Raw genomic sequence first — 20,270 nt, 5'->3', positions numbered from 1 at the left:
CCTTTCTTGTCACCACCCTTCCATACTTCCAGCTCAAGTGTGCCTGTAATAACATCCTCTTCTCCCTTACCCCTTAAGCTTTCCATTATGGTTAAAACCTAGGATACTCAGTATCTCTCCTCAGTTTCTCCAACCCAGCCACTCCTCTGGAAAGTATCTGTTACCTAGATTCCCTCTCTCAAAAATCACTCCTGATTGTGCCTTCTGTTTCCCTCAGGTACTCTGACTGATACATTTTTGTAACTTAAATTTAAAATGTTCAAAGATAACAAGAAATATTTTATTCAATTATTTCAAAGTTTAATATATAGTCTAGTGTGTATAGAAGTGCCGGAATCTTACCTTTACTCAAACTGAAAATAACTTTAACATACTACAAGAAAATATTTGATGGTACAGCTAGCTGATCTATATAGCTAAGTAATACAATATATTAATATTTTTCATAGAGGTGTCAGTCTCTGTGTATTAAATGAGCCATATTTGTCCAACGTGTAGAACTGTCTTTTTCTTAAACATACATCTCAATGTTTTATGGTATATGATTGCAAAATAATAATAATAGTAATATATGTTTTGAAGGCTAGTATTTATTATTTGATGAAGCACACTATAGTTTAAAAGGCATTGCAGTTTTCATCAATTTTAAATAACTAAATGAGTAAGGAAGCCTATATTAATCCATTCTTCCAATAATTAAAAGAAAAGCCAATAATGAGGATGTAAAGGTGACCTTGGTTACCAGTGATAACCCAAAATAAATGCCCCATGTGTATACCTTGGAAAGAGAACAACTGGATATGAATACAAAAAATGCAATCCACCAAATTCTTTTAAGCAAGCATTAAAAAAAAATCAAATTAACAAGGATCAGAGTGAGTTCTTTAATAAAAATAAGGTTTAATTTGAGAGAGAATATATAATAGTTCCTATGGATTTTTGGTCTATTTTTTACCTTAAAATTAATTTTAAAAAGGTATTGAATGCAAGATTTTACCTATACATCCCTACTTAATAAAGTCATTGTAAATTTTACTTCTTCTGTATCCTAAGTAATTTTGTATTTTCTTTTATAAATTAGGCATAAGAATGATCGCAACCATATATTTATGTGCACACCACATGTGTGCACATACTACTTTTCTAAATTTTTTAAAGGTCATTAGCAGTACACTGTCTAAATTTTAGACCTAAGAAACATGGAACACAGAAAACTGAGGTGGATTAGCTGACCCCAGGACAAAAAGTTATATTAGCATTTATTTTTATCACAGGCTTTATGTATATTTTCAAAAATTAAAATTGTGGATTTTTAAAATAGAAGCAAAAGAAAGAAATGTGACAACCGTATCATATAGGACTCTGCTTTTTAGTAGTCTACATTTTATAGGTGACATGCAAATTAGAAACTTCTCTCTTCTTTATGGAAGGATATTTAAAGTAAATCAAAACAGCAATCCTATAGAGGCTTTAAAATTAATTTTTCCATGTAATTATCACTATTGCAACACAAGATGACTTGGCACAGCACCCTCACCTTATTCCCCATTTTACACTTCTAAAGCCAGTGTAGGTGAAATGTTCATTTTTGCATGACTAATGAGTGAAGTTCTGCTATTTCCAGGCAACTTTCCTCCTTATCATAATTTAAGGAATACTTTTTTTTTTTGAGGTACGCGGGCCTCTCACGGTTGTGGCCCCTCCCGTTGCGGAGCACAGGCTCCGGACGCGCAGGCTCAGCGGCCATGGCTCACGGGCCCAGCCGCTCCGCGGCATGTGGGATCCTCCTGGACCGGGGCACGGACCCGCGTCCCCTGCATCAGCAGGCAGACTCTCAACCACTGCGCCACCAGAGAAGCCCAGGAATACTTTTAATGTAAGAACATCTCATATATACACGTGTGTGTGTGTGTATGTATTATTTAAATTTATTGTTTTTGTTATTTAAATTACAATGTGTGTTTTCATGAGCCCCGTCTCATTATCTTCTATGAGAAAAGTATTAAACTAAATCTTTAAACAAAATTTAAATGAGAAAAGTATTAAACTAAATCTTTAAACAAAATTTAAATAAGTCATTGAACAATCACTGCTATACTTAAAAGGGGAAAGAATCAGGAAAGATTTCTAGCAGGGAGTCTTCAAGAAAGGGTGAAGAGATGATGTGGCTAGTGAGGCATCATCTTTATGAGTTGTTTCACTACTAGTAGTAATCAAAATTCTCATCAGAGTTTCATCTAACCTATAAAAATATGAACGTAATAGGGATATAGGTCATGAATATGAATGTGATGGGGAAAGGATTTATTAATGCTAGGATGTTCCCCACCAAAATCTCCTGCCTCTTCCTCTTTTTCTCAGACACACACATGCATACACACCCCTACAGACACACTCAGAGAATATGAGTTTATATTTTCCTTGCTCAGCTCCAGCTCCTATCCTCCCTTCTAAGGCTTTTTTGCCCCCCTTGTTCTCAGGCTTCTGTCATGCAGAAACTAGAGAAGTGGAAGCAATCTGGGGATGAAAAGACTCAGATCAAGTATTTAGGGAAACAGAGATAAGATTTAACACAGTTATAAAGTAAAAATCTCCCAAGCAACTATGAGATGTGGGAAAGTTGGAAAGAAGAGAAAAACACTCTGTTTTGTAGAAGTGTCACTGGGGGATATGAATCAGGGCCTCCCAATAATGCTTTTGAAGGGCCCAGTATTAAAGACTGGGATGCATTTTTATTACTTTTTTTGTTTTTAGTCTTTGTATTTCCTCGGAGAGTCAAAAGCTCTTATACCATACCATAAGGAGAATGGAATTTTTTGTGGTTTTACACACACACACACACGCATATACATACACAGACAAATGTTTTCACCCAGACAAATATAGGTTACATAGTTTATAAATTGATTTTAAAGTCTTAAGTTATTTTTAAAGGGTACCAGCTTGATTTTAATATAAATAGGGTAAATATATTTTCTATATTAAAAATATTTTTCCTAAATCCCATAACATATATTATTTACATTGAAGTTTTAATTAAATAAATTTTCAAATCTTTAGTGACAACTATAATATCTGCTCTCAAAAGAAAATGTTTATACATTATAAATATAAAATATTATCTAATAATAAAATGCTTTATTTTAACATTGATTTATTTGGTAAAAACACCTATAAACACTTTTCCTCACTTTGATTCTCTAGGAGAAATGTAAAAATTATTATTGAAAGCCACATTATTTTTGAGGAATCCAATCTGTGCTTCTCAGATGTTTTTATATTCAAAGCTCTCCCCTCAATCTCTACTTAATAAGTTCTATGCAAGCCCTTGATACACAAAAATCTAGAATATACTCACCCAGACAAAAAAGATACTAACCACATTATCCATCCTTTGTTGTATTCCCATTGTGCCAATAATAGGTGGCAGTTAGGACCAAAAATAATACAAGGCCATCATATAGTTTATTTAAATACATCTTATATGTCTTTCCCTGTAGTAAAACGGGAGGGTACCAAATTTTAATGGACTTAGTGAGAACTTATTGTATGCTAAGTGGAGGAGAACACATTTGTGAGAACGTATTGTATGCAAAGTTGATGTTGTATGTGTGTAAGGGGTTGGGGGAGGAAGGGGGCGCCAAGTGCAGCTAAATGACTAATGCCCATATGCCCATAAACAAACATAATTCAGAAGTCTGGGAGCACATGATTAGATTTAAAAGATTTAACATGGAAAATTTAATCAAATTCATCAGGCAACCTTGCAACTAACATTGTAATACAGAATATTCAAAGAAATCTCCATGTCAGCAAGATGTCTAAGTACTCAGCCTGTCAAAACTCCAAACTGAAATTATTGATGAAATGCTAAATTAAAAAATATTTTTCAAAATCTCTGGAAATTTAGTAAGGGTGTCCTCAACTATTAAAATTAAAACAAATTCATAGTCCATAAACTATGTTTGTTTATAGAATTATAGATAAATAAGATATGTATGGCTAATTTCAAATTTGATCCTTCAGAATATAGCACAGTGTCAAGGAAAATAAGCAGGAATATTCTGGAAAAATTCACTAGAATCCTTATACTTCTAGGGATAAGGATGGGCCATGAGGCAATAAAGGAAACTGAAAAATGGTAGGAAACAGAAAGTATCATGAATAAGCAGCACTGCTGGATGTCAAAACAAGGGAAGTAGGTTCCTCCTATTTGCAGTAGGTGGCAGCAAGGGCGAATGAGTAATAAAAGCAAAGAAATATTTTGGCCCAGTTATCCACATGCTCTTTTAAGGACGAGTAAAGAAGATTTTGTAAAATAATGGGAGAAATGTGGAGGAAGTTATCACTTGAAACAATGTTTGAAAATAAACAGAAAATAGAAATTTCAGAAACACCTGCAATAAGCTTTTTAAAATTAAGAATATAAGGTGTTTTTGAAGCCACAAGAAAAACAGAAAAGTGAAAGCAGATAATAGACTATAGTTTAAAAGTTAACTTTCTGAGAAGGAGGGAGACATAGAAAGAAATAGGTAAAAATTAAATTGTAAAAAGCTACAAATTAGTCAATAACATCAGAATTAGAAAGCAAAATGCAACAGACATAGCAGAATTCATAATGCCAAAAATTACAGTTGAACACCAAGGTTTCTATTTAATAGTAAATATATTTTTTCTCAAAATTATTTAAAAACAGCATCATTTTCCCTTTATAATGTTAATTAATCAAAAGATATATGTAGGTGTGTGTATATACTTATATATACATATATATGTATCTATATCTGGATATATATATGTGTGTATCTATTCATCTATCCTAATATTGTATTATATATGCAAGAAAAAGATAATATGCACTGTAATAACTAGAACTATTTTAATTTTTTGTATGTCTGTATTTGCTAAAATAAAATGATTCATTTTCATTACCAGAGGTATGTTTTAAATGTATATAATTTTAAAATGGCTTTGAAATATATTCTGAGAGTAGGTAAGTCCTTTTTTTAAAGTGTTCCCATTGCTTCCAGTAGAACATATACAGAATTTACAAAAGCCGTTAAATCAAAGTAATTACTATATGCAAATTTTTACAATACTCTTAGTAGAGTTTCATAATAACTTTTCTATTTTTCATCTTACCTTATTTTCTTGCTGTATATATTAAATAGTAAAAGATGGTAAAACTAATGTTTCACCTTGTTTGAAAAGCTTTTGAAAAATTAAATTTTGAAGAAAGTCTTTTCCATATTTTCTAAATATCTCCAGAACTTCTTGCTGTAATTAAATTTGTAAAAATTCACTTTGCACATTATGTCTCTCTTGACAAAAATTGTTTCCATTCATAAAGGGAACAAATTGATAACTCAATAGTGCCAGAAATAAAAAAGTTCAAGAAAGTTCAAATATGTGGTCTTTGAATGTTTTGTACAGGCATATTGTTTTTCTAAGTTCAGTTAAATGGTTCAGAATTGTGCACCAGTAATAACCTTTAAAAAATTAGAAGGTACATTTGCATCAAATTGAATGGCCAACTAAAATTTTAGGTTTTAACAATTCTAATTGAAAAGGTTTTAAAGTAGAAAAGAAATAGCTCATAATGTGAGTACATAAATGGTAGAACATTTTAAAATATTTTTCTTTTAACATTTTAATAGTACTCTTAAATCTCATATAGAGATGCGTATCTGCACACTATTGATTGTGCATTATAGAGATTTCATAATGAAATACCATGATATAACTTATGTGAATCACTCTACATTTTCTCAACTAAAACCTAGGGTTTTAAAGCACAGAATGAGAATCATACGGCCCAAAAAGTACTGAGTGCATAATGGTTAAATGATTGCCTTAAATTAACTTGATGACTATGTGATTTCAAATTTAATTCTGATAAACTAAAATCACTAGTGTTCTAACTACAAAAATATGCTCTTATCAGATATTTCATAAAGAAAGCCAGGGTAATGGACAATAATTTCATTTATTTTAATTTTTATTTTTATAAGTCATATTTGGAATCAGAGTTGTAAAGATGCCATAGTTAACTTGAAAATCATGATTTTCTGAAACAGAGAGAATGGGAGAAGGACAGGGAAAGGAGAGAGAGACTTGTTTATCCTTGCAGTTAACCTCTATTGTACTGCTCCATACCATTTTACACTCAAAATGGAAATCTCTTAAGGAGAGATAATGCCACGATAGAGAATGCTTGTGGGTTATTGTTTCCCCTTTTGGACTTTTCAGTGAACTTTTTAAGTCCCTTTTCTAGGATGATTCTTCTCCATGGTAGAGGATTCCCAAGATAAGGAACTGACATTTTCTATTACAAGTGCCAATTTTGTAAGTAGTTTTAGTGGTTTGAACATTTGTTCAAGAAGTAACAAGAGAGAAACCACCAATGTGTATCATATATACCACCAAAGAGCCATCAGATCCAAGTGGCTTTCAGTCACCATTAATTGCAGCTGTCTGAAAATACAGTTTCACAAATTTTCCTTGTTATTAACAAGACTTTCTTTCTGCCTTATTTTACTTGCCCACATTTTAATGTTTATATACAAAGAGCAAACACTAAAATGCTAAAATAGAGTACCAAATATTTTAAGATTGAATAATATCAACAAGCCCTATCATCAGGCAACTCTGAGTTTCCTGTTCCCATTATACAGGTGAGTCAGCAGAAGGTAAGAGAAGGTAAAATTTACTTTTCTAAAAAGAATTAGTAGCAATTTTACTAAGAGGGAATGATTTTCCTTAAAAACAGTATGGAAGATAATGCGATTTGAAGGTTATATGTATGCACTCAGGAGACAAACTGCCTAGGTTCACACCCCTGTTTTTCTACTTGCCAATCTGGGTAAATAATTTATGTAGAAGTAAAGTTTTTACTTCTACATAAACTTCCCTTCTCTGTAAAATGGGGATAATAATTTCCTTCAGCCTCCTTCCTTTGTTAAATGTTAATAATCATAATATCTTCCTCACAGGATTGCTGTGAGGAATATTATAAGTAAAGCACTAGTAAATGGTAAACAGTATATGAGAATTAATCCTTTATATTATAAACAATATGTATGAACTGTACTGCTTAGCTTCCCTTGCCAGATATTTTATCTTTTATTGCTATTCTGGTTTAAGTGTTCAGAGTAGTTAAATTTTGGAGTGCCTACTAAAATCACACCCCTGCTTTGAAAATACTCCTTACTGATAGCTCCCACTAATGGAATTCTATTTGCACCACCTTCTGGGTGACCATAGCTGATTATGCCAGGAGGAGAAAGTTGATCCATGGGAAAACAGAACATCCTCTTATTTCCTACATTCCATCTTCCAAGGATTTCAATGACAAGATTCAGAAAACTTAGGGGATATGTTGGGAAACTCTGAAGTCATGTAGATTTGGGGCAGAAAAACCTATTCAGCCTTGCATTAGCAGAGAGACTTGACCACAAAGGGGAAGAGAAAGAGAGAGCCTGGGGATGGGGAGAGAAAAGAGGCTATGCAATCACCAAGAGGTGCGTCTCAGCTCCTGACTTTCCTTCTCTACATCTAATTAAGCTTGTAATAAGACTGGCTAAAGTTTGTCTTACTACTTGAATTCTAATAAAGATATCTCAACCTAATGAACTTGAACTAGGATAAGTTCTATTTCTTTCAACTAAATGATCTCTGCCTCAGATATTTTCCTATTGCACAACTATATGCATAAAGTTCTCTAAAAAATGCATTAAGTGATAAGTGTAAGCAAACTGTGCGGAGGGGAGGAGTGAGCTGATTGCAGGCAATGCCAAGCATCTCTGCACTGAAAATGAACCTAGAAGAATTAATTCCTCTCATATCAGCGATGGATATTTGGAAAGAAGCACATCACAAGGCACTGCGAAACAAAAAGTGATACATTTCTGCCAAAAGGGAGAGAAGCGCTTAGAAGGGACAACCCAAAAAAGTAATCTCCTACAAGAGCATGTTTAAGGGAGAAGTTCACAAGATGGTATCAGTTTACTCAGAAATTTGGAAGGAAAGGAACCTAGGTAGAAGAAATAATGATGATGATGATGATAGCTGAATATAAGTGAAAAGGAGTAACATTATAGGGAGGTTGCAAAGTGTAATATAATGAGCACAGAGGGTTACCTTTGATAGATTTGCAGAAAAACCTCAATTCTGCCTTGGACAAATGATTTCACACCTCTTCCCCTCTGCCTCGTTATTCTAAAATTGGTAGAGCCATGCTTACCATGCAGGGTTGTCATGAAGATTAAGAATAAGAACTTTGTCATCAAACAGACCTAAGTTTCTATCCTGATTCATAAATTAAAGCTCAAAAAATGGGTTTTGTTGGTTTGTTTTTGCTTCTCATAATGATTTTTATTATTGCTTCCCAATCATAAGGGTTATTCATAAAAGAGGAATGGAGATTTAGCTTGAACCATCAAGCTTTAAACAACAGGAAGATTCTACCATAATCTTTTATTGGAATTCATTATTAAATTGTTCATTGTTTATCCACATAGCAACTTGCTGTTCTTAATAGCACATGAGATACTGAGGTACAACAGACCTCAGTAATTGTTATTTGTTCATGTTTTGTAATGACATTACTCTCAATCCTCCATATCACTTAGAGCATAAACCCTATCTTTGTTCATGTGTCTGAACAGTTGTCATGTCCTCTCTATTCAGTTGTAATAGGAACTCTTAGTTTTACAAGTAAAATCTTAAATCCTTAAAGAATTCTGAAATTAATTCATAAGGAATTTTACAACTTCTATATGCTCAATAAATATCATCATCTCTCTGAACATCAGTTTCATCATCTGTGAGGTAGAATTAATAACTAACTCTTAATATGGCATCACATTATGAGGACAAATACCAGTCTCTCTGGCAAAATCTTGGTAAACGTATACCAACTCTACAGCTACAATCATAAAAGCAAACAAGCATAGCTCAAAGTGCTAAACTTTTTCAAAAAGTCTATATAATTAAGCCCATTTCCATTTTGTATAAATATTTCAAACCATTTCTCTAAATTTAGCTCTCTTTATTCACCATAAAGCCTATAAATAAGTAGTGGAAAAGAGCCTCATCATGTACATTAAATAAAGTTAAACCAGAAATGTAAACTTAATCATCAATGTGAGCAAATGTGCCCTTTCTGTGATTCATGACCAGCCAATTTGCACTTGGAATCCTTTGAGGATAACATACTCAAATTCCCTCAGCACTGGTAATACCTGTTGTGGTATGCGCTGCTAATTGCTTACTCAGTATCCATTCTCATTGTCTTCCTTATTAACCTGAGCTTGATGGGGGTGGGGGAACATATGCAGATAATATTAGTTATCTTACTAACACTCTTGTAGCTAGGAGTGGCCATGACAAATAATGTTGGCCAATTAAATACAAGAATCACCGGGTGGGGATTCCTGGAAATATCTTCAGAAAGAATATTGATATAGAATGAATGATTGTGTCCCCACAAAATTCATACATTGAAATCTAATCCCCAATGCGTTGGTATTTGGAGGTGGACCCTTTTGGAAGTAATTAGATCATGCAGGTGGAGCCTTCATGAATGGGATTAGTGCTCTTCTAAGAATGGGCTAGACAGCTAGCTCACCCTTCTTCCATTTGAGGATCAAAAAGAAGTTGGCAGTCTGCAACCTGGAAGAAGGCTCTTACCAGAACCCAACCATGCTAGCACCCTGCTCTCAGACCTCTAGGCTCCAGAATTAGGAGAAACAAAGTTCTGCTGTTTGTAAGCCACCCAGTCTATGGTAATTTGCCATAGCAGCCTAAACTGACTAAAACAGAAACATTCATTTGCCAATGCTCAATTTTGCCTTTTCAACTTTCATCTTCTTCTTCCTGGTAACCCAGATATGATGTCTATGATGTTGAAAGCCACAGAAAGGGATAATGGAGAAAAAAGAAAAATAAAGCTTAGGTGACTGCTGCCATCACTGAGACACTCCTCCAACCCTGGACCAATAGATCCCAAAATTTCTTGTTTCATGAAAAAAGTAAGTCTTCACCAATTTAAGGCACTGTTGACTGGACTCTTGCCTACAGACAAAAGCCTTCATCACTAATAGCGTAATCATCTTCAGTATTCTAATATCAAGACATAGGTGCTTCATGATTAAACATATCTTTATAAGTATGAGAAAGATAAAGAAGAAAAATACAAGATATTTTAAGATAGATGGAATTCAAGAGGTTATTTTGGGGCTATATCAAATATGAAAATGTGCAAGAGGGATTAGAAAACCAAGCAGAAACAGTGAGTCAGATTTAACTGAATATAGTTGACCCCATTTCAGTTTGAGTAAGTCTCCTTTTAAGCAGCCCCTATAGAAAAGAGCAATAGAAGCAAAAGACATTTCTTTAGTTAAGGTAATATGCACATTTTTATTACTGACATGTACACACCCATACACATATATATGTACTTATAAATCTATGAATTATGTTAAAATGTAAGGATGCAAAGAGAGAAATAAATAGGCACAAGATTTGAAAAGGAGGAACTATATCAGTTACCAACTTGATTCCACAAATGTTCTGCTTATCTCTTCAATTTAAGGTCACTTGCTAAATTTACATCAGAGCAACTGAATGAATCTACATTAAGAAAATAATAGGAAGATAAAATCTCTTCTGGCAATTATACTTTTGAAAGAAGATTAACTGATGTGTGTTCTAAATAATATGGAAGCAATTACTATTCAGTCCTACTAAATTATATATCTTGAATTATCTCTTCATAATATTTTGAAGCTAAAAAGGAATCTTAAGAGTATGTTGTTCAAATTATTTTTTTTTCCATTATGAGAAAACTGAGTCCTGGAACAATGATGGAATTACTCGATGATGCTCCTTCAATTTAATTATTTTTTTAAAAAGTTGATATCAGGGTTAACATTTCAAATTGCTAACAGGACTTGAATCGCCTTCTCCCAATTTACAAATAAAAATGTGTAATTATGGAAATTTGTATATGAAAATTGTAGCTGTGCATTATGGCTATAGAGGTTTGACATTGAAATCTAAGAAAATAAGACATTTAGGCCCATACTCTAGAATCTAGAAAACTTTAGAATTCCTTATTCACCTGAGTGTAGGAAGGGGCAAATTATCCTAAAGTACCTTATAGTTAATAAATTTTTTCTTCTGTTTCCTCTCCCAAGCTAATTGTTAAAATAATAATAGACACTAAATGCAGCTTCTTGTTGTATATTAAAGGAGATTATTTTACTGTTGTATGTAAGTCTGTGTCAAATTATGATGAAATAGATATTCTATAACACTTGTTCCCTTGGCATGCCTTGGATCCATGAGATCAATGAAATTAACAAAGTTCTTGCCAGTAAGATTTTGTCTCTGTCTTTTCTAGGCTTCTTGGGACACTGCAACTTCTGGGCAAAGTTTCTTTTCAGTAACACAATGAAAACTAGAGATAAGTGAAGACTGCAGACAGTATGGTTGGCAAATAAACTGATTACTTCTTAGGGGAACAGCATACATAACATCATCAACTCACCTATTTTTTTTTTTCTTATAGACTGAATATTGACCAAAAGAGCAAGCAATAATAATCATACATCTCTCATCTTTTTTTGAGAGTGTTATGTTACTCTCAACACTTTCTTCTCTCTTATCCCACTGTTCATGGCTAACTCTGTCCTTCTCTATACACTGAGGGACTCAGTGGATATAACTTCCAATATAAAGCATAACTAAGGAAATGCACATTACATAGCTGAAAAAAGAATCAGCTGAAGATAAGCATCAAAGTCAATGGTAAACATAAGAAGAGCAGTCTATGACTGGAGAGAGGTAGGAGACATGAAGAACATTAGCTCTTTCCTGTATTAGGCAAACGTATTATTTAACAGAGACCAACAAAACCCACAAAAAACAGATCATACTCTGCTATACAGTGGCTCATAATCTGGGTTCCATGATGAGTTTCAAGGGTTCCAAAAGTGCTTTGAAATTATATGTAAGTTTGTGTATTTGCACATATCTATATAGTACAGGACCACTTACTGAAAGTAAGAGAAATATTACAACTCAAAATTGTTTATGAAAAAAGGTGGATGCATTGCCTCATTACCAAAGCACATAAAAGGACATAGGAGGAATTCCCATTGAAACAACTAGACTAGGAACCTAGATGTCATTAAAATATCTGTCCCTGTCACTCCCTCAACTTTTTCACTTTCCTACTGGTTTCATTATATCCCAAATAGAGCAGTCAAGTTGCGAAACACTGGGACATGGCTGGATTCAGGTTTGATTCACATACTATAAGCTTAGTAACTAGTGGAGAGATCCTCCACAATTTCCAATTAAAGATGCTGGGAAAGTGCTCTTGTTGGTAAAGTTTGGGTCATAAATCCTCCATATTTCAATTGCTCTATTCAAATAAAGAGAGTATTATTGTTGTCTCAGTTCAAATCATGTACACAATCAATTAATCACAGTGGCAGGAGCTATGATTGACTTAATACAGTTGAAGCAAATGGTTTGAAGAAGCATTTTCCATAATAAGGGAGGGGCTGTTTGGGTTTTACAGTAATCCTTTTTTTTTTTTTTTTTTTGAAATTGGTCAGCCCAGCACAAGTTTACACACATAACAACATACAATAAGACAGTGTTAGGAATATCACTAAGAATTTTGGTTACAAAATTTATATCATTTTTAAATTTTCAACTACATCTCTAATTCCCGATTAGACTTTTATTTTTCATTCTTATAGTGATTCACAGATAAAAAATTTCTAAGAATTTTAAGGCTTGAGGGGAAAAATATAAAACAAATCAGAACTAAATATGTATCCCCTTATAAAGGATGAATAAACATTGGTAAATGATATTTGGGCTATATTTTAAGTGAAATTTTTAAGTTTTAAAAATTTTAAGTGAAATTTTTAGTTTCAGCACTCATTTTTCATTTTGGCTTGTTCTTTAACTGCATATGTGTTAAATTTAATGCAGTCTTATATAATTTGGAATACTACTAATTTATTCCTTTGTTTCTTAATTTCACAAATAGAATTTTAAAGAATCAATTTGTGCTACTATTTTAAAACTACAAGCTGAAATTCAGAACTTTTTTGAGTAATAGTGAATGCCCTCACCTTTAACCCTTTCTCATTTCCCAGAGTCCATCACTGTTAGCAGTTTATAAGCTATCTGTTCAGATAGTTTTCTGTACACATGCAAATATACTAACACACTTTTAAGCTTTATTTTTACTAAAATAGCATATTAATATTTTTCTGCCACTTACTTTTTTTCATTCAACAAAAATGAAGAATTCCTTCCATTTCAGTAGTACATGCTTATTTGTCTAGTTATTTTTTAATTGCATAATATCCCATAATGTTAACAAATGCTATCAAATATTGAATACATACCATATGTTGGTTAATATTCTGAGCACTTTAAATGTCATATCTAAATCCTCACTCACCCCAAAAATCTGTGAGTTGGGAATTATAGCTATTTTATTGACAAGGAAAAAGGCAAAATAAGTAATTTTCTCAATAATTTACCTAACCATTCTTTTAGTGGTGGATATGCATCAGTAGAATATCACAAATATTTTCACCATTATGAATAAGGCTGACTAGAAAACTCAAAGTGAACTTGTTCAGTAAAAAGAACTGTAAGATCAAGTTTTAGAATTATGGCCCACTTGCCCTTCAAAATTGCTCACTGCCATGTATAACACTGACAAATTTAAATAGTAATGTTTTTGCCAATATGACAGGTGAAAATTTGTATTTAACTGTCACTTGACTTTCTCATTTTTTGATGAAAAAAGTTAAGTGTATTTTCATATGTTTTTTAATGACATGAATACATTTTTTACATCTAGGTCTGCTCATATCCTTACCCATTTCTATTGAGCTATTTTACTCTTAATGATTTATATTTGTCTTTTTCTCCCCTGTCTTTTGGAATGGAAATAAAAATAAGCTACTCAGATCTCCCTCTGTGGGGAGCAATACTGACTCATGGCCCCCACTGCTGCCCCTCTGGATCAATTGCCAGGTTCACTCACAGAAGGTACTTCCCAACAAGCTGCTCTTAACCAGTGACTGAACAGGCAGGGAACTAAGGCAGGTTCATTTCAGTGAGAATTGGCAGTCTTCTATGTGTAATGTTGGCTTGAGGACTCTGTATTAGACTAGTGAAAATTATAACTGTGCAGTTGAAAGTTCAAGACTCTTCCTACTCAAACTTCCTTTCTTTGCTCTCTGCACATTGTCTCCTGAATCCTCACCTGAATCACCCCCAATTCTGACTTGGGGTTTGCTTCTAGATGAATCTGAATTTATGCACTTTCCACTTTTGTCTGTGAGTATCTTTCACTGTATAGACATTTATAGTTTATTTGCTTTTTTTTGTTGTTTTGTTTTTTGTCAAATATATCTTTACCACTATGGTTTCTAAGTTTCATTCATACCTTAGAATATTTTCTCTTACATTAGAAAATACATTTATGTTTTCTTCCAATACTTCTATGTTTTTAAAGTTTTCAATACTCCCCATATTCAACTGAAATATTTTAATGGTGTGAGATAAGGATTTAATTTTTTTTTGAATTTTTGAATTTTATTTTATTTATTTTTTTATACAGCAGGTTCTTATTAGTTATCTATTTTATACATATTAGTGTATAGATGTCAATCTCAATTTCCCAATTCATCCCACCACCACCCCCACTCTCCGCTGCTTTCCCATCTTGGTGTCCATACATTGGTTCTCTACATCTGTGTCTCAATTTCTGCCCTGCAAACCGATTCATCTGTACCATTATTCTAGGTTCCACATATATGCGTTAATATACAATATTTGCTTTTCTCTTTATGACTTCCTTCACTCTGTATGACAGTCTCTAGATCCAATCACATCTCTACAATATCCCAATTTCATTCCATTTTATGGCTGAGTAATATTCCATTGTATATATGTACCACATCCTCTTTATCCATTCGTCTGTTGATGGGCATTTAGGTTGCTTCCATGACCTGGCTATTGTAAGTACTGCTGCAGTGAACATTGTGTCTTTATGAATTATGGTTTTCTCTGGGTATATGGCCAGTAGTGGGATTGCTGGATCATATGGTAATTCTATTTTTAGTTTTTTAAGGAACCTCCAGACTGTTCTCCATAGTGGCTATATCAATTTACATTCCTACCAACAGTGCAAGAGGGTTCCCTTTTCTCCACACCCTCTCCAGCATTTGTTGTTTGTACATTTTCTAATGATGCCCATTATAACTGTTGTGAGGTGATACCTCATTGAAGTTTTGATTTGCATTTCTCTAATAATTAATGATGTTAAGCGGCTTTTCATGTGCTTCTTGGCCATCAGTATCTCTTCTTTGGAGAAATGTCTATTTAAGTCTTCTGCCCATTTTTGGATTGGTTTGTTTGCTTTTTTAATACTGAGATGTATGAGCTGTTTATATATTTTGGAGAATAATCCTTTGTCCTTTGACTCCTTTGCAAATAGTTTCTCCCATTTTGAGAGTTGTCTTTTCGTCTTGTTTATGGTTTCCTTCGCTGTGCAAAAGCTTTTAAGTTTCATTAGGTCCCATTTGTTTATGTTTGTTTTTATTTCAATTACTCTAGGAGGTGGATCAAAAAAGATCTTGCTGTGATTTATGTCAAAGAGTGTTCTTCCTATGTTTTCCTCTAAAAGTTTTATAGTGTCCAGTCTTACGTTTAGGTCTCTAATCCATGTTGAGTTTATTTTTGTGTATGGTGTTAGGGAGCGTTCTAATTTCATTCTTTTACATGTAGCTGTCCAGTTTTCCCAGCACCACTTATTGAAGAGACTGTCTTTTCTCCATTGTATATCCTTGCCTCCTTTCTCATAGATTGGTTGACCATAAGTGCGTGGGTTTATCTCTCGGCTTTCTATCATGTTCCATTGATCTATATTTCTGTTTTTGTGACAGTACCATATTGTCTTGATTACTGTAGCTTTGTAGTATAGTCTGAAGTCAGTGAGTCTGATTCCTCCAGCTCCGTTTTTTTCCCTCAAGACTGCTTTGGCTATTTGGGGTCTTTTGTGTCTCCACACAAATTTTAAGATTTTTTGTTCTAGTTCTGTAAAAAATGCCATTGGTAATTTGATAGGGATTGCATTGAATCTGTAGATTGCTTTGGGTAGTAGAGTCATTTGCACAATATTGATTCTTCCAATCCAAGAACATGGTACATTTCTCCATCTGTTGGTATCATCTTTAATTTCTTTCATCAGTGTCTTATAGTTTTCTGCATACAGGTCTTTTGTCTTCCTGGGTCGGTTTATTCCTAGGTATTCTATTCTTTATGATGGAATGATAATTGGGATTGTTTCCTTAATTTCTCTTTCAGATTTTTCATCATTAGTGTATAGGAATGCAAGAGATTTCTGTGCATTAATTTTCTATCCTGCAACTTTACCAAATTCATTGATTAGCTCTAGTAATTTTCTGGTGGCATCTTTAGGATTCTCTATATTTAGTATCATGTCATCTGCCAACAGTGACAGTTTTACTTCTTCTTTTCCAATTTGTATTCCTTTTATTTCTTTTTCTTCTCTGATTGCCATGGCTAGGACTTTCAAAACTATGTTGAATAATAGTGATGAGAGTGGACATCTTTGTCTTGTTCCTGATCTTAGAGGAAATGCTTTCAGTTTTTCACCATTGAGAATGATGTTTGCTGTGGGTTTGTCATATATGGCCTTTATTATGTTGAGGTAGGTTCTCTCTATGCCCACTTTCTGGAGAGTTTTTTATTATATATGGGTGTTGAATTTTGTCAAAAGCTTTTTCTGCATCTATTGAGATGGTCATATGGGTTTTATTCTTCAATTTGTTAATATGGTTGATCACATTGACTGATTTACACATATTGAAGAATCCTTGCATCCCTGGGATAAATCCCAATTGATCATGGTGTATGATCCTTTTAATGTGTTGTTGGATTCTGTTTGCTAGTATTTTGTTGAGGATTTTTGCATCTATATTCATCAGTGATATTGGTCTGTAATTTTCTTTTCTTGTAGTATCCTTGTCTGGTTTTTGTATCAGGGTGATGTTGGTCTCACAGAATGAGTTTGGGAGTGTTCCTTCCTCCACAATTTTTTGGAAGTGTTTGAGAAGGATGGATGTTAGCTCTTCTCTAAATGTTTGATAGAATTCACCTGTGAGGCCATCTGGTCCTGGACTTTTGTTTGTTGGAAGATTTTAAATCACAGTTTCAATTTCATTACTTGTAATTGATCTGTTCATATTTTCTATTTCTTCCTGGTTCAGTCTTGCAAGGTTATACCTTCCTAAGAATTTGTCCATTTCTTCCAGGTTGTACATTTTATTGTCATAGAGTTGCTTGTAGTAGTCTCTTAGGATGCTTTGTAGTTCTGCAGTGTCTGTTGTAATTTCTCCTTCTACATTTCTAATTTTATTGATTTGAGTCCTCTCTCTTTTTCTTGATGAGTCTGGCTAATGGCTTACCAATTTTGTTTATCTTCTCAAAGAACCAACTTTTAGTTTTATTGATCTTTGTTATTGTTTTCTTTGTTTCTATTTCATTTATTTCTGCTCTGATCTTTATGATTTTTTTCCTTCTGCTAACTTTGGGTTTTGTTTGTTCTTCTTTCTGCAGTTCCTTTAGGTGTAACATTAACTTGTTTATTTGAGATTTTTCTTGTTTCTTCAGGTAGGCTTGTATAGCTATAAACTTCTCTCTTAGAACTGCTTTTCCTGCATCCCATAAGTTTTGGATTGTCATGTTTTCATTGTCATTTGTCTCTAGGTATGTTTTGATTTCCTCTTTGACTTCTTCAGTGATGTCTTGGTTATTTAGTAACGTATTGTTTCACCTCCATGTGTTTGTGTTTTTTACGTTTTTTTCCGTGTAATTGATTTCTAATCTCATAGCATTTTGGTCATAAAAGATGCTTGATATGATTTCAATTTCCTTAAATTTACTGAGGCTTGATTTGTGAACCAAGATGTGATCTATCCTGGAGAATGTTCCATGTGCATTTGATAAAAAAGTGTAATTTGCTTTTTTTTGGATGGAATGTCCTATAAATATCAATTAAGGGCTTCCCTGATGGTGCAGTGTTTGAGGGTCTGCCTGCCAATGCAGGGGACGCAGTTTCATGCCTTGGTCCAGGAGGATCCCACATGCCGTGGAGCGGCTGGGTCGTGAGCCATGGCCACTGGGCCTGCGCATCCGGAGCCTGCGCTCTGCCACGGGAGAGGCCACAGTGGTGAGAGGCTCGCATACAGCACAAAAAAAAAGAAAAAAATCAATTAAATCTATCTGGTCTATTGTGTCATTTAGTGCTTGTGTTTCCTCATTAATTTTCTGTTTGGATGATCCGTCCATTGGTGTAAGTGAGGTGTTAAAGTCCCGCACTACTATTCTGTTACTGTCGATTTCCTCTTTTATAGCTGTTAGCAGTTGCCTTATGTATTGAGGTGCTCCTATGTTTGGTGAATATATATTTATAATTGTTATATCTTCTTCTTGTATTGATCCCTTGATCATTTTGTAGTGTCCTTCCTTGTCTCCTGTAACATTCTTTATTTTAAAGTCTATTTTATGTGATATGAGTATTGCTACTCCAGCTTTCTTTTGATTTCCATTTGCATGCAATATCTTTTTGCATCCCCTCACTTTCAGTCTCTATGTGTCCCTAGAGAGTAGGGACACATAGACCTAGGTCTGAAGTGAGTCTCTTGTAGACAGCATATATATAGGTCTTGTTTTTGTATCCATTCAGCAAGCCTGTGTCTTTTGGTTGGAGCGTTTAATCCATTCACATTTAAGGTAATTATCAATATGTATGTTCCTATGACCATTTTCTTAATTGTTTTGGGTTTGTTTTTGTAGGTCCTTTTCTTCTCTCTGTTTCCCACTTAGAGAAGTCCCTTTAGCATTTGTTGCAGAGCTGGTTTGGTGGTGCTGAATTCTCTTAGCTTTTGCTTGTCTGTAAAGCTTTTGATTTCTCCATCGAATCTGAATGAGATTCTTGCCAGGTAGAGTAATCTTGGTTGTAGGTTCTTCCCTTTCATCACTTTAAGTATATCATGCTACTCCTTTCTGGCTTGTAGAGTTTCTGCTGAGAAATCAGCTGTTAACCTTATGAGAGTTCCCTTGTATATTATTTGTCATTTTTCTCTTGCTACTTTTAATAATTTTTCTTTGTCTTTAACTTTTGCCAACTTGATTACTATGTGTCTCAGCATGTTTCCCCTTGGATTTATCCCGTATGGCACTCTCTGTGCTTCCTGGACTTGGGTGGCTATTTCCTTTCCCATGGTAGGGAAGTTTTCAACTATCATCTCTTCAAATATTTTCTTGGGTCCTTTCTCTCTCTCTTCTCCTTCTGGGACCCCTATAATGCAAATGTTGTTGTGTTTAATGTTGTCCCAGAGGTCTCTTAGGCTGTCTTCATTTCTTTTCATTCTTTTTCCTTTATTCTGTTCCACAGCAGTGAATTCCAGCATTCTGTCTTTCAGGTCACTTATCCATTCTTCTGCCTCAGTTATTGATTCCTTCTAGTGTATTTTTCATTTCAGTTATTGTATTGTTCATCTCTGTTTGTTTGTTCTTTAATTCTTCTAGGTCTTTGTTAAACATTTTTGCATCTTCTTGATCTTTGCCACCATTCTTTTTCTGAGGTCCTGGATCATCTTCACTATCATTATTCTGAATTCTTTTTCTGGAATGTTGCCTATCTACACTTCATTTAGTTGTTTTTCTGGGGTTTTATCTTGTTCCTTCATCTGGTACATAGCCCTCTGCCTTTTCATGTTGTGTATATTTCCTTGAATGTGGTTTTGGTTCCACAGGCTGCAGGATTGTAGTTCTTCTTGCTTCTGCTGTCTGCCCTCTGGTGGTAGGATTTAGTTTTAAATTATTTTCCAGATATGTTGTTAATTGTCACAATATCATTTGTGGAATCTGTGTTCTATCACCTTTAACCACTAAATTTCCATAGAAATATATATATATATATATATATATATATATATATATATATATATATATATATTTCTTGATATTTTAATGTGTTCTACTAATTTATTTGTAAATATTTTCTGTAACTTTGAGATGAAGTTTGGTTATCTCCTATGGTGTATTTCCTTCATTTTGCTTTCTCATATTTTTTTCCCCTATTTTCCTATTCTTGTATATTTATTTTTCCCAGCTGAACATGTGAATCAGCTTAAGTT

Source organism: Kogia breviceps, chromosome 8 (assembly GCF_026419965.1).
Source record: "Kogia breviceps isolate mKogBre1 chromosome 8, mKogBre1 haplotype 1, whole genome shotgun sequence".
In the NCBI taxonomy this organism is placed as follows: Eukaryota; Metazoa; Chordata; class Mammalia; order Artiodactyla; family Physeteridae; genus Kogia; species Kogia breviceps.
This window is presented reverse-complemented; position numbering follows the sequence as displayed.